This window comes from Copadichromis virginalis, linkage group LG8, assembly GCF_057382275.1.
Source record: "Copadichromis virginalis isolate Kocher_CV1m ecotype Utaka linkage group LG8, C_Virginalis_male_GT1.1, whole genome shotgun sequence".
Lineage (NCBI taxonomy): Eukaryota > Metazoa > Chordata > Actinopteri > Cichliformes > Cichlidae > Copadichromis > Copadichromis virginalis.
In genome coordinates this window covers 8,046,541-8,062,436 of record NC_140625.1, presented here as the reverse complement: position 1 = coordinate 8,062,436, position 15,896 = coordinate 8,046,541, and the positions used below count along the sequence as shown (strand labels likewise).

At 40.2% G+C, this 15,896-nt stretch overlaps 1 protein-coding gene across 1 annotated transcript in view; it reads right to left on the bottom strand.

Annotated features, from left to right (window-relative positions):
* The window catches only part of pemt (phosphatidylethanolamine N-methyltransferase), a 77,813-nt gene that overhangs the window by 6,624 nt on the left and 55,293 nt on the right, over window positions 1–15,896 (bottom strand). The window lies entirely within an intron of this gene.

Here is a 15,896-nt window from a genome sequence, read left to right as displayed (position 1 = left end):
ATGGTAAGTGGTAGGTTGCTGGCAGTCACTGTGAACTCAGTTACTAAAGGCCCATGGATTAATCTATGCAAATTACAGTGACAGCAGCAATATGCTAGCTACCCAAGCAATTACAAAGAGGTTTTTGGTGTCACATAAACACTAACGTTCAACAAACTCCAGCAACCACTTGCAAACTAGTTGGGGAATACTGGTCACCAGGTAAATACTAGGTTAGCAGACTGCTCTCTAGGCATATATGACTGATTTCACCAAATAAACATTTCCCACAAAAAAGATGTACAGGGTGGGCCATTTATATGGATACAACGTAATAAAATGGGAATGGTTGGTGATATTAAAGTCCTGTTTGTGGCACATTAGTATATGTGAGGGGGCAAACTCCTCAAGATGGGTGGTGACCATGGTGGCCATTTAGCAGTCGGCCATCTTGGATACAACTTTTGTTTTTTCAATAGGAAGAGGGCCATGTGACACATCAAACTTATTGGTAATGTCACAAGAAAAACAATGGTGTGCTTGGTTTCAACATAACTTTATTCTTTCATGAGTTATTTACAAGTTTCTGACCACTTATAAAATGTCTTCAATGTGCTGCCCATTGTGTTGGATTTTCAATGCAACCCTCTTCTCCCACTCTTCACACACTGATAGCAACACCGCAGGAGAAATGCCAGCACAGGCATCCAGTATCCGTAGTTTCAGGTGCTGCACATCTCATATCTTCACACCATAGACAATTGCCTTCAGATGACCCCAAAGATAAAAGTCTAAGGGGGTCAGATCGGGAGACTTTGGGGGCCATTCAACTGGCCCACGACGACCAATCCACTTTCCAGGAAACTGTTCATCTAGGAATGCTCGGTCCTGGCACCCATAATGTGGTGGTGCACCATCTTGCTGGAAAAACTCAGGGAACATGCCAGCTTCAGTGCATAAAGAGGGAAACACATCATCATGTAGCAATTTCAAATATCCAGTGGCCTTGAGGTTTCCATTGATGAAGAATGGACCCACTATCGTTGTACCCCATAGACCACACCAAACCATCACTTTTGTTGTGCCAACAGTCTTGGAGGGATCCATCCAATGTGGGTTAGTGTCAGACCAATAGCAGTGGTTTTGTTTGTTAACTTCACCATTCACATAAAAGTTTGCCTCATCACTGAACAAAATCTTCTGCGTGAACTGAGGGTCCTGTTCCAATTTTTGTTTTGCCCATTCTGCAAATTCTGTGCGCCGATCTGGGTCATCCTCGTTGAGATGCTGCAGTAGCTGGAGTTTGTAAGGGTGCCATTTGTGAGTAGCTAATATCTGCCAAAGGGATGTTCGACTAAGTCCACTCTCCAGTGACATGCGGCGAGTGCTACGCTGTGGGCTCTTGCTGAATGAAGCTAGGACAGCCACTGATGTTTCTTCATTAGTGACAGTTTTATTGTGTCCACATTTTGGCAAATCCAACACTGAACCAGTTTCACGAAACTTGGCAAGCAGTTTGCTAACTGTAGCATGGGAGATGGGTGGTCTCGTAGGGTGTCTTGCATTGACTCCACATTACACTGTAGAGCTGGAAAAACGCCAACCATCGTATCCTATTTATACAGGTGGAAAACAAGAGTGGAGGAATTAAAATATAGACAACTTAAATTAATGAGTGACATGTATTTTACTTTTTATTGTAGCACTCTACTTTCTATTAGTCTTTTTTACGCTAATAACTCAGAAAGCACCTGTATGTGTCTCAGGAGCTACACCTTACTCACAAGCCATCTGTGGGTGGGCATCAGAAACAGCAATCTTACACTCACTCGACACACTGACCTACATATATCTGATCAGGAAGTGGCACAGTGACACACATTCATTGTATGTTAAAGTGTGCTTTTGCACAGTAGCACATGCAGTCTTGCATAAGAGGAGGAAAAGCAGCGGGCATATTTAAGCAAAAACCTGAGTGCTGATGTAAAACACCTCTCATGAGGCACAGCAATCTGAATAAGAAAAAGCTAGTGACAAGCTAGAGCGCTGCCATTATATTCACTGTTAGTGTGTGTTGCAGAGCATTTTTGTTCTTTGAATTTGACACTTCACACAATTGATTTACATTTTTGCCACACCGTCTATTGAAGCTTACCATTCAAAGACTTGTTTGCCATTAGGATAAAGAAAAAAGGTTAATCAGAATCAATCAGAGCAGGACACGGGGGGAGCTGAACTTGACTTGCTGAACAGGCTTATGAAACTATCCACCCTGACCTAGATAAATGGGCAGTAATAAATTCAGTGCTTTTCCAGACTTATTCAAATGCAAGACCATGACAAAGGACACTGCACTGGCTCTGTAGCTCTATCTAAAAAACTCAAAATGAAAGAAGAGGAAATTTGTCCTTCAGCTTCAATATGCCACATTTGAACTTTAACTCATTTTAAATCATACAGCCATTCAGTACTCAGTAACCTGTCGCCTTTTTAATGTCAGTATTGTAAGCTTTTTACATTTTGCAGGTAATAACACTTATACAAGTTATCTAAGGGGGGACATTACTGTTTTACATATACCAGTTTGAGACACACTTAATCTATCACATCTGGGAACCGTGTGAATGTGTTTGACGTGGTGAGGAGGATGAGGTGAGGTGCCACAATGAGGAGACATGACGTTGACAGGTTGAATAGGTTTGTGTCTGTGGTACTTGGGGGGGGGGGGGGGGGGGGGGGGGTGTAACTTGGATTACAAGTTAATCAGAATCAGAATCAGAATACTTTATTGATCCCTGGGGGAAATTATTTTTTGTTACAGTGCTCCATTATAAACCAACATTAAGACAAGACAGACAATACACTAACTAAGAATAGTACAATATATACATATATATGCATACATACATACATAAGTCACTCATAAATAAATAGCTGAACAAGAAACATGTGTAGTTATAGCAGCAAACAGTGTGTTAAGTGGATGCGTTATACAGGGAGATGGCCACAGGCAGGAATGATTTCCTGTGTCGTTCAGTGGTGCTTTTTGGTAATCTCAGTCTCTCACTGAACGTGCTCCTGTGACTGACCAGCATGTCATGGAGTGGGTGGGAGGTGTTATTCAACATTGTCTTTATCTTGGACAGCATCCGCCTCTCCGACACCACCTTGAGGGAGTCCAGCTCCATCCCCACAACATTGCTGGCCTTACGGATTAGTTTATTAAGTCTGTTGGCATCTGCGACCCTCAGCCTGCTCCCCCAGCATGCAACAGCATAGAGGATCGCACTGGCCACAACAGACTCATAGAAAATCCTGAGGATTTTCTGGCAGATGTTGAAGGACCTCAGTCGCCTCAAAAAATAGAGACGACTCTGGCCCTTCCTGTAAAGTGCTGTGGTGTTTTTAGCCCAGTCCAGTTTGTTGTCAATGTGTACTCCAAGGTATTTATAGTCCTCCACAATGTCAACACTGACCCCCTGGATTGAAACAGGGGTCAAGTGTTTCCTGGTCTTCCTGAAGTCCACGATCAGTTCCTTGGTCTTTGCCACGTTGAGCTGCAGAGACCAAGGAACAGGGTGGAACTAACACCCTGAGCCTCTGAAGTTTAGAGTCTCAGTCACACAAACCTAGACCGGTTTGTGACCTCTGGCAATCTCCAGCTACTAAGGTAAAATGTTTATTTCCCAAATGTTTTTTTAGTAGTTGCTGGCAGTCCAAATGTGAGATCGGTGAGAAGGTACACACCAAAAAGCTCCCTGTAATTGCTTTGATTGCTAAAAGATTAGTTTGGTCGCCCATAGTTTGCATGGAAGATGCCAACTTGTCTGCAAACACTCACCACTTGCTATCTGAGCTGTAGTGAAACTTGAAAAAGTGCAACCCAAACAGAAAATGAAGAATGTTCATGTAAAATGATTTTTGAGTAAAAGTTGTGCCTTACTTCTGTAGCCAACATTTTAAAATGCACAACTTTTACTTTGAAGGTGAAAGGTTTCTTGAATGTGTTGCACTTTTTACAATTCCCCCACCGCTTGGTGAGAAGTTTGTACTTGAAGACAAGTTGGCATCTTTCTTGCAAACTTCTGACAAACAGAGATGGGCAGTAACGAGTTACTTGTAACGTGTTAGTGTAATCTGGTTACTTTTTTCAAGTAACGAGTAAAGTAAGGGATTACTATTGCAAAAACGGCAAATAGATTACCGTTACTTTCCCGTAGGAACGCTGCGTTACCGCGTTACTAAAACCGTGATTTTTTTGCGAGAATGTCTCATGACAGTGACGTAAGCGAGTGCGCCGTTGGTGACAACAGCTGTGTGCAGATCAACAATGAATCATATATCGATTGTGAGAGAGAGTATGAGCGTGCAGCGTTTAAAGCATGGAAGTACTGACCTTATCTTGAGTTTGATTCCATAAAAAGTGACAAAAACATTAGCGTCCGTTGTGCGTGGGAAGAAAACTTTTTACAGCGAAAAAAACCCCCCTAAACTTCCAAGCAAGCACCGAGTGCGCCATGACGTAATGGGAAACTCACAGAGAAACTCGCGGATTCTTCAACTGACCGCGGCACACCTGCACCAGGGTAAACCTCCGCCTGCCCTACTCCTGCTTTACAGGTGAAAATAGAGCAACAGGACTACTGAGTCTTTGACTTTACTTTACTTGCATCTATTTGAAAGAGTGAGTGTAAACACAAAAAATATTTTATTTTATGTGCTGGAATGTGCAGAAAATAGGTTTAAATGTTAAACTAATTTATTCAAGTCAGAGAATGTTGCATATAATTAAATTTTTGCTTGATGCATAAAGTTAAAAGATTAAAACTGATAAAACAAGTTAAAAAAAGAGACTTTTCCATTTGATTACATTTTGTATGATGGATTATGCAGAAAAAGTAGAATTGGGCTGAAAGATCTATCACTTTATCACCTCTTCAGGTTGTAAATCGTGTTTTTAAAAAGTAACTAAGTAACTAAGTAATTAATTACTTTTGAAAATAAGTAATCAGTAAAGTAACGGGATTACTTTTTTGGGGAAGTAATCAGTAATTAGTTACTGATTACTTTTTTCAAGTAACTTGACCAACACTGCTGACAAATGCTGAAAACTGCTAGCTATCGGCAGGGAAGGTTTTGATGCAGCACGATTAAAATCTCTGTAACCAACTTTACACTCGTGACACTTCCAGCAACCTCAGAGTCCACAGAAGACACACTTTTCCCTCAGGGTGGTAGGGTCAATAACCAGTCTTTAGGTCTACTTGACAAAGGTTTTAGTAATCAGTTTGACAGCAACTGCCAGCAACCTCCAGCAACCACTAACCTAGTTGGGAGACACACATGTTTCACTAGTGAGTTGCTGGGTGCAGTCTTGGCTGTCAGTGTCAATATAACCTTAACCCCAATTCTAACCCTGTGCAATCAGAATATGTAATTTCTGTTGCTATTAAATTGATTTCAAGTCTTGGCAATCAGAAACAGTAATCAGACATCAAACATGCAGCAAAAATTATTAAAATTTTTCCCAAAAAAGCTGTTTTGCCTTTCTCCAAAATATAAGCGTAGGTAAATGGTAAATGGCCTGTATTTGTATAGCGCTTTATTAGTCCCTAAGGACCCCAAAGCGCTTTACACAACCAGTCATCCACCCATTCAAACACACATTCACACACTAGTGATGGCAAGCTACATTGTAGCCACAGCCACCCTGGGGCGCACTGACAGAGGCGAGGTTGCCGGACACTGGCGCCACCGGGCCCTCTGACCACCACCAGTAGGGCAACAGGTGAAGTGTCTTGCCCAAGGACACAACGACCAAGACTGTCGGAGCCGGGGCCGAACCGGCAACCTTCCGATTACAAGGCGAACTCCGAACTCTTGAGCCACGATCGCCCCAGGTAGAGTCGGTTATTCACTAATCATTAAGTCAGCCAGATTCCTAGCATCTCCAGTCTGCATATCAAAGTGTGGTCTAATAGCAAACCCCAATTAATACTGGGACTGGAGAAGCACGTCTGAAGTGATAAGACTGCTGAAAGAGGCCAACACCATCAGAAAACATGTTTATCACAAAAAGATGAAGATGAAGGCAGAAAAATTGTTTAGTTAGGTTGGCAGCACAAACAGACACTTTAGTGATCCAGTAATGTGCAAATCATGAACGAATCACTCACAATATATATTTGACACATTTGAGGAAAATACTAATAACATAAAATAAAATAAAATAAATGTTCCCTTTAGAAATCTTAATTTTTTTGCTCTATAAAAATAGTTGTTTTTCTTTTTCAATCACTCATCTTAGCAGTAGGATTTACATGAAAAGAGAAACAAATTAAGTTTGAGTGAAAATGTAAATTTTTTGCACTCTCTGGGCAAATGACTCAGTGACTCAAATGACTCAAAAAAACGATTCACTTTGGTGAGTGACTCATTCAAACTCGATTCAGTAAAAAGAATCGAATTTACCATCACTACTCTGATCCAGTTTTCTAGGCATCACATTTTAGTCCTTCTCAAAACCCGAAACAAGCAGGAGTTGAAAATACAAATTTAAGTCATAAAGTCCTATAAGGGAAAATATGGATGTGGGGCATAGCCACATTACTTGTGTTGTATGTTAGTCATTAATAGTAGTAACCCAGTAAGGTTTATGTTGTATGCTTAATGCAAGAAGATGAGAGCAACAACAGCTCTCCCGTGACTTTAAATTTCTGTGTCAGTTTAGTAATAACTGGGATTACATTTGATTCACATCTTTCCCCAGCTTCAAATTTGACACACGACACTGGCTTCTGTGAGGCCCACTGATTGCGACAGACCAATCTGACAGGGTGAGTCAGTAGACCTTGTGTAAATTTCTATTTAACACTGACCCATATAACAAACTGTCATAATTACAAACAACCCCCCTCTAGAAAAAGAAGCAGGATATTTCTTATTAGTAGTTCATGACCTTTTAGCTGTCTGGCTTCCTATTCTGAGACAGAATGTTAGATGATTTATATGAAACAATGGTGATCTCTGAAGCATACGATTCGATGAGACAGCAGTTGTCAGTTTGCTGTGAGTTAAATGTCTGAATAAATGAATGCTATATTTGAATAATCGCAGCATATTATATTCAGTCCATCTGTAAGTCTCGCTCGACATGCTGTTAGCGAAATCTCATTGGAAGTATTGTTTATGAATATGAATGTGCACAGTCTGTGTGAGCGATTCCATATGTGCTCTGTGTATGAAGCAGGCTGCAGATGTGCTAATCCTTCTTTGGCATAAGCTTGGACAACCCTGCGTCGTCCTAAAAGTTAGCGTTTCTTTTAAAAAAAGAATAAATTTAAATGTAAAAGAAAAACAACAACTTGCTCCTCAGCTCACAGTTGAGGAAGAAGTAAAAGTATTAGTACTTTGCTATAAAAATTGTAACATGAATAAGATGTAACTGACAGACTGCATGTGTATTATACAGTTTGCACACTGAACATGAAACCTTTAGTCTGCAGGAATATTTAGGTCACACACTCATCTCTCTGGCTCTCATTGATTTTCATTGGCAGACACTGTTCCTGGATAGACCTCAGCCTGGGAAAATATGGGTTAATGAGTATTGATCTAGGAATAGGCTACTTAGCTAGTCCCTGAGTGATGTGGCTGCAATCGACGTCAAGATGTCAAGTCAACAAAGGCTGATTTTATTTTGAAATATGGGTTACTATAACAAATAAACTATATTACATTCAGGTTAGCAGTTTTGTGAAGCTCCTTCATAGTCAAGTTATACAAAGAGAACATTTCATAACTTGATTTTTTTGCTGACCACTGTTAAACAACAGAAAAAGAATGTGCTAACTAACAGGCATATGACTGAAAAAAGATTTGTAATGTGGTGATATTTGGTGGTCCCATACAAACACGAGAGTCTTACAAAGCCAGTGATGACTGTCAAAAAACCTTGGGTTGGACTCCTCTAAATAGAAATCTGAAATGGGATCCAGTACTCTACAGTACCTCCATCATGTCACAACAGATGTACGAGAGCAGTTTATTGTGGTGGTGACCTTTGAAGAACAGGTGTTCTAACATGCTGTGAATGACGAAGCTATCATGTTTACTTTCAGCACATTGCTACCTTAGCTTAAGTATGTAGCATGATCATATTTGCTAATTAGCATTGTTTTGCTATCTGGCTTTAAATCAAGATTTCAAGTATTAACAAGAATATTAATATTAACATTTCATCATATTTCATCCTGATGAAGGCAGACTGCTGGGACGTCTGTGGCATCGTGCTTGTGTGCACATGAACACTCCAGTTTGCAAACATGCTAAAATCTCTGCATTCAAGTGTGGTCACTACTGGGTAATGTATTACACATTACTAATTACTTACTTAATTACTCTCTGGAGAAAGTAAATTTACTCGTTACATTACTTTCTTGTCACTCTGTAAAATTACATGAAACCTACTGTCACACAATTACCAGTTAAATCTATAAACCAGAGGCTACAGTTCCAAACTCCAGTCTGTGGATGGACTCGGGAAACTAAGCTAAATCAGCTTAACTGATATCTTAGCATTATAACCTCTCAGCCAAATCAGGTCTCTGAAAACAAACAAACAAATGAACTAAAAAAACAATGGTAAACATGAGTTTTAACAATTCACAGCATATTTGAGCAACTCATAGAATTAAAAATACACTTTAGATGTCTGAGCAAAAATTTCGAGATGAGGAGAAAAAAGTGAATGTCAGAGTCTGTGTGTCTCTCTGGGTCCAATTTATACTATAATCTGACCTAAAATAGCCATTTAAAAAAAGCTTAGCACTGACCATCCACTTATATACTTCATAGCCTTATTACAGATCACCGGAGGACATCAAAATCAAGTACCATGTTGGGCTGGAATTCTGTAAAATACACCCAAGCAGTAATTGGTATAACCTTTGAAGAAATGAGGAGAACAGAAAACATTCTCCGGTCTCAGGTTAGCCGGTTGATGACGATATGTGGGTTTAAAGGAAAGATTCACAGAGGTTACAGCCTAAGCAAAAATCTAGTGAGTCAGACAGTCACACAATATCACCATTTTAATTGAACAGCACTTTAAAATAGTGCAATTATCTTACCTATGATTGACAGCTCATGTGGAGGAGGGCGATAACAGAAATGTTTATTTGGCACATTCTCCTCTCTACATAATAAGAAAGAGAAGCATTCTTAATGGGATATTGCACTTGCATGAGTATCATCTCTGATAAGTCTTTATCAGGTCATTTCTTTGAAGCAGATATGACGCATATGTAGATGAAAAATTTATTAAAGCAAATGAAAGTGACAAAGGTGTCACTTCACATCATAAATTCTTCAAGAATTTTATATCATGTGGAAATGGCTTTTAGTGGATCAACAATACCTTTAGAAATATAATACAGTGCTTCTGGACAGTATTCACAGTGCTTCATTTGTTCCACATTTTGTTATGTTACAGTCTTCTTCCAAAATGGATTACCGTATTTCCCGGACTACAAAGCGCACCTGAATATTAGCCGCACAAGCTAAAATCAGGGGAAAATCCTGTTTTGTACATACATTAGCCGCACCTGACTAAAGGCCGCAGGTGTTTCAATGTTGACTTATCATATGTAAGAGAATATGCACAAAGGGAATTGTCAGGAAAGAGATGGCTGTTTGGAGACACACCCCTTTTATTAATATTTTGAAAAACAAGTTATGGGTACATATTTGCACATGTAGTACATAACAGTAACCTACAGCACACCAGAAAAATAGATTCGGACTACCTTTTAGGCTCAGGTGCAGTGACACGGCTTTAACAAGAAGAAAAGTCAGTCATTCACCATCTTTCTCTTCTTCCTGCGCTCTAAAACCACCAAAGTCCTCTTCTCCAATGTCGGAAACGAACAGGCTCAGGATGGCTTCGTTATCCACTCTCCGCTTCTCTCCTTCGTTGTCACTTTCAAAACCAAAGAAATCCTCGTTGTCAGTGTCAGAGTCGAACACCCTCAGAAGGGCCGTGGCGGTGTCCTCCTCTCCATCATGCAGCAGTCCAGCCCTTCAAAATCCGTTGGTGATCGTGGATGTTTTCGCACTTTTCCACGCTGTCAGAATCCACCAGTGGAGTTGGGCATAACTTGCTTTTCGCAAGTTTATCGCCGCTCGTCATCCACGCCTCCCGCTGAATGCGTAGCGTTAATTTGAAGTTTGTTTTTCGCGCTACTTCGTACGGCACTACGTTGCCTGGCGGACGGACATGTGACTAACATACCACTCTTGAACCCCGATCCTTCCGCCAGGCAACGTAGTGCCGTACAACAGCGGAACAAACAAAACAAATCGTCTTACGATATCACAAAAATCATGGAAAATCCATAGAAAAGCCGCACCTGACTAAAAGCCGCAGGGTTCAAAGCTTGTGCAAAAAGTAGCGGCTTATAGCCCGACAATTACGGTAAATTCATTTTTCACCTTAAATTCTATGCCCAATACCCCATCACCAAAGTGAAAAAAGCTAGTATTGGTTTCCTTACAAATTTATCAAAAATAAAAAACAACAATATAACAAGTAGATAGCCATTGACAGTCTTTATAACATGACACTCAAAACTGAGCTCAAGTGCTTGATGTGCATGTGAGTCCGTCTGTGGCAAATTCAGTTGATTGGACATGATTTGAAAATGCTCAATTCAATTCAATTCAATTTTATTTATATAGCGCCAAATCACAACAAAAGTCACCTCAAGGCGCTTCATAGATACAGAGAAAAACCCAACAATCATATGACCCCCTATGAGCAAGCACTTTGGCGACAGTGGGAAGGAAAAACTCCCTTTTAACAGGAAGAAACCTCCGGCAGAACCAGGCTCAGGGAGGGGCGGCCATCTGCTGCGACCGGTTGGGGTGAGAGAAGGAAGACAGGATAAAAGACATGCTGTGGAAGAGAGACAGAGGTTAATAACAGATATGATTCAATGCAGAGAGGTCTATTAATACATAGTGAGTGAGAAAGGTGACTGGAAAGGAAAAACTCAATGCATCATGGGAATCCCCCGGCAGCCTAAGTCTATTGCAGCATAACTAAGGGAGGATTCAGGATCACCTGGTCCAGCCCTAACTATATGCTTTAGCAAAAAAAGACTCGTCTATATAAGGTGCCATAGCTGACAGAGCATGTCAAAGTGCAAACCAAGCCATCAAATCCAAGGAATGGACTGTTGACCCCTGAAAGATTATATCGAGGCACAGGTGTGGGTAAGGGTATAGAAAACTTAATACAGCACTGAAGGTCCCCCAGTGGTCAAAGTGGCCTCTATCATCTGTAGAAGGAAGAAGTTTGGAATCATCAGAACTTTTCCCAAAGCTGGCTGCTCAGCCAATCTGAGTGATCAGGAGCCACAGGCAGAGATGTGACCAAGAACCTGATGGTCACTCTGACAAAGCTCCAGAATTGCTCTGTGTAGAGAGGACCACCTTTCAAAGGGACAACCATTTCTGCAGAACTCTACTGATCAGACAATGGCAAAGTGGCCAGATGGAAGCAATTCCTCAGTAAAAGGCACATGGAAGCTCACCTGGATTTTGCCAGAAGATACCTAAAGGACTCCAAGACCATGAGAAACAAATTTCTCTGCTCTGATGAAACAAACATCTTTGGCCTGAATGCCAAGTGGCATGTCTGGAGGAAACCAGACACCACTCGTCACCTGTTCCTACAGTGAAGCATGGTGGTGGAAGTATCATGCTGTGGGGATGTTTTTAGGCAGTACAAACTGGGAGACTAGTCACAGCTGCAGGAAAGAGGAATTCAGCAATGTACAGAGACATCCTTGATGACAACCTGGGCCAGAGCACTCTGAACCACAAACCCTAAGCACACAGCCAAGATAACAAAGGAGTGGATTTGGGACCACTCTGCTGAAGACCCTTGAGTAATCCAGGCAGAGTCCAGAGTGGAAACCCAATTAAATATCTTGTGAGAAATCTAAAAATGGCTGCACACAAATGTTGCCCATCTAATCTAATGGAGCTTAAAGCAGTTCAAAGAAAAATGAGAGAAAATACCTAGAAACGGGTGCACCAAGCATCATACTCATAGAGGCTGTAATTGCTGCCAAAGGTGCTTCAAAAAACGATTGTTCAATTCTGTCAATACTTATTAATGTGTTATATTTTTGTTTTTATTTTTTTTATAAATTTGCAAGAATTTAAAGCAAAAGTATTTCACTTCATGGAGTATGGAGTGTGCAGAATTTTTAGGTGAAAATAAATGTAATCCATTGTGGAATAAGATTCTGTGATAGTGCTGTGAATACTGTCTGGATGCACTGTACATTATCACTGAGATAGAAAGATAAAACCATCAGCCATCTGCGTATTTTATCTCCCTTTCTTTATCTTCACATTGTAACTTGATAAATCAGCTGCAATAACCCTTTCCAACACTATTTGAGTAGTCTGAGGAATACAAGCATAGATCTAGGCTGTTCCATTGTATTGATTTATGCTGGATAGTCTTCTGTACTGAGTGCCCCACTTGATGAATGCTGCTCAGCACCCTAATTTTTAGATGAAAGTCTGTATGTCTGATCGAGCCATTTGTTGAACCACCTGCACTCTCTGTTCACATTTATTGATCTTTCTTTTTGTCAAACAGTGGATGATTCACAAGTTATTGCCAATAGATTCCGTTCTTTCTTTCTAAGCCTCATTTTTATATTCTTCACCAATGCTTCAATGCTCAGTTTATGTCTCATATTTTAAAAACAAAAAAACCCCAACTCCCTCTTATTCTGAATGGCATGAACTATGATTGAAATGACACACAGTGGTAGCTAACAACTGGTTGGAAAAAATGTCTTTTGTCCAAACTGCAGGAGGTTGCAGGCTGTCCTGGGATGAAATGGGTCACAAAGAAAGTGCAAACTGACAATGTCCTGATCGCTGTGGTTGCTAACAGATTGCCAGTTACCTGTAGTCTACATGGAAGTTGCCGAAAGGTCTACGAGCGCTCACTATCTTACCACGGAGCAGAAAATGGAAATGGAAACCATTTGCTTTCCAAGTAAAACTTGTGCTTCACTACTGAAGCCAACTTATTTCAAAAAGTGTTACATTTACTTTTGTGTCACAGTCTTCACAGTTTCACAACTACCTGATCAAAAGCTCGCAAGTATTTGCAGACAAGCCAGTGTTTTCCAAAGAAACTATGTGCAATCACGGCGATCTGCTAGCAAGCAAACCAATCACGAGAAGGTTTTTGGTGCGACCCCATACACCTTTTTGTAACCAATATCACCTGGCGACAGGCAACAATCTCCAGTAAACACTCTCAAGCGATCAGTGAATAATTATTTAATAATTATCATCAACTCAGCCACAAAGTAAAGCTACAGATCGGGGTCGCACAGTGCTGAGGCAGATAATGTGGAAAAGTTGCTAATGCTCTCCAGACTCAGACCTTTGCTGATATTACCTTCAACAGAAACACTGTGGGATGGGAGCTTCATGACCTTGGTTTCCATAGACTAGCAGCTCCTGTAGGTCTAGTCTGTTAGTGGCCTGGTATTTTTGTCCATATAGGGTATATATATTTGAGGGCTTATTGACAAACAGGTGGGCAGCACATATGAAAGTACTTAACAACAGGTGAAAACAATATGGAGAATCTGAGAAAGACAAAGAGAGGAAGCAAAACTATCAGGGCACAAAATACATCAGATATTCTAAGTAAAACAATAAATAACCAAAACAGACTGACACAGACATGGTTAACAATGTCAAGAGGACCAATGTGACAACAAAACACAAGGAGGCACAGGCAGACAAACTGCTACTAAAAATAGTCAAGGTGTTAAACAGAACACAAGAGATCACAAAACGTTAAATGGTAGAATAACCATTAGAATCAATATCATAAGAACTAAAACTTCCAATATACTAGAATATGAAACAAGAAATCAATTCAACAAGTACCAGACTAATATGACAAAACTAAAAACTATTAACCAAAGATCAAAAATATAATGAAGACAAAACGAGAAAACAAACGTAGGAGCAGTGAAACTGCTTCACGCTGCATTTCAGAGATTTATGATTACACACTGCCTCTGCTGGGACACTCTCCACATACACACCAAAGTAGGCACCACAGCTGTATAAAGCAACAGGCTAGTGCACAGTTGTGTGATTTTGCCAGAAGCAGAGAGTGACCTTCTGAAAGTCAGTGTTGTTGTTCTCTCTTAGTAAGAAATAATAATCCATCTCACAAGCATAACACATGACTGCAGTCAATGATGCAGCTAAAGAGCAGCATTCACCACACTTTTTAATCAGCTGGATTTTACAATTGTAATAAAACAAATTATATTTACTTAGTTCTTATAAAATGTGAGGAAAAAGAGGGAGTCACAGAGGGGTACTATCTGATATTCAGTGCTCTTTAAGCAGCTGGTGTTCTGTGTACGGTGAACTAATGTGGACTAAGTCGTGACAGATGATGATGATGATGATACAGACTGCAACTCCAACGCTATGCCATCAGAATGTAACAACTTTTGAAAATTGTTCTTCCAAGTCATGAGGGCAATCAGGACACCAACCCCCTACCAAATAATTAAAACTTATAAACATTAGTAACTTTTTTACTAAATACACTGTAGCTGCACTTTAGCTGTTTTTGGAAAAACCCATGCCATGACCGCATAAATGTAATTACATGTGTTGTGAACACAGCCCACACAGATACAAATGCTGGCAATGGAGTAAGAAAGTAGCGTGGACTTGTAGGTTCTAAATACAGTCATCACGCATGTCTAAATTAAGCTGAACTGTATGATTAGAAATGTAAAAATTCAACTGCATTTCACTTGAAAATCAAATTTCTGTTACTGTAACATTCCATTGCAAACCTCTGGTACCAGTGCTGTAGCAGCATCATCATTGCAGACAGTCACGGTCATAAACCTGAAGGAAAATACGAGGGCAATCCCAAAAGTAAGGTCTCCTATCATTTTAGAAATACAAACAACCATTTATTTTCCATAATATTGACATCATTTTAAGGCTTGAAGACTTATTTATTTTTCTAAATAATCGCCATTTCGGTTGACGCATTTTTGTAGACACTGTAGCAGTTTTACAATACCTTTGTCATATCCGCTCGCCGCCAAAGTTAGCAGATCATTCTCTAGGGCTTATTACTACAAATGATCCCTTCACATGAAAACAAAAATAACTTATTTTGGATGAGAAGTCTTGAAGAACATGACTGCTAAAGATAGCTTCCTGCTGACCATCGACAGGCAATGTGATATTGGGTATTCTGAACATAACAGAGCAGGCTGAGGCAGAGCATGCTATGATATTTCGGCATATATAATAAAGTTGCATCAAAGATAGAGTTAAAGCAACTGTATGAACACAAGTGAGAGAGATATAGAGAAAAGAGGTGGGAGTGAGACGAGAGCTGAGAATAGAGGATAGAGTGCAAATTAAATCCAAAGCAAAGAGAAAATGGGGCTAAAATTTGTCATAACAGAAAATGGAGTGAAGATGAGGCAACACTCGGAATGGAGTCCGTATAGCTCCATGAGAGGAAGAATGGGAGGCTAATAGCTTTTCGGCAGCTGGGTCTTCAATAAGAGAGTGCCTGCCTAGCAACTGCACACGCTGAGCTCGTAGCAGCAGCCTGGTCACAGTTGTCATAGAAACAAGCACACGTAAAAGTTTTTACTGTATTTACAAAGAGCAGTTTGCAACTTGAGAAACATTTACAATTTTTAGGTTCCAGGTTATTATCTGCTCTCGCTTTATTTAGAACGACTTTTGACGTACATCAGGGGACTCATTTATTAACACGCTACAAACTCCTCTGGTTATATTTGAAACAAAGATAT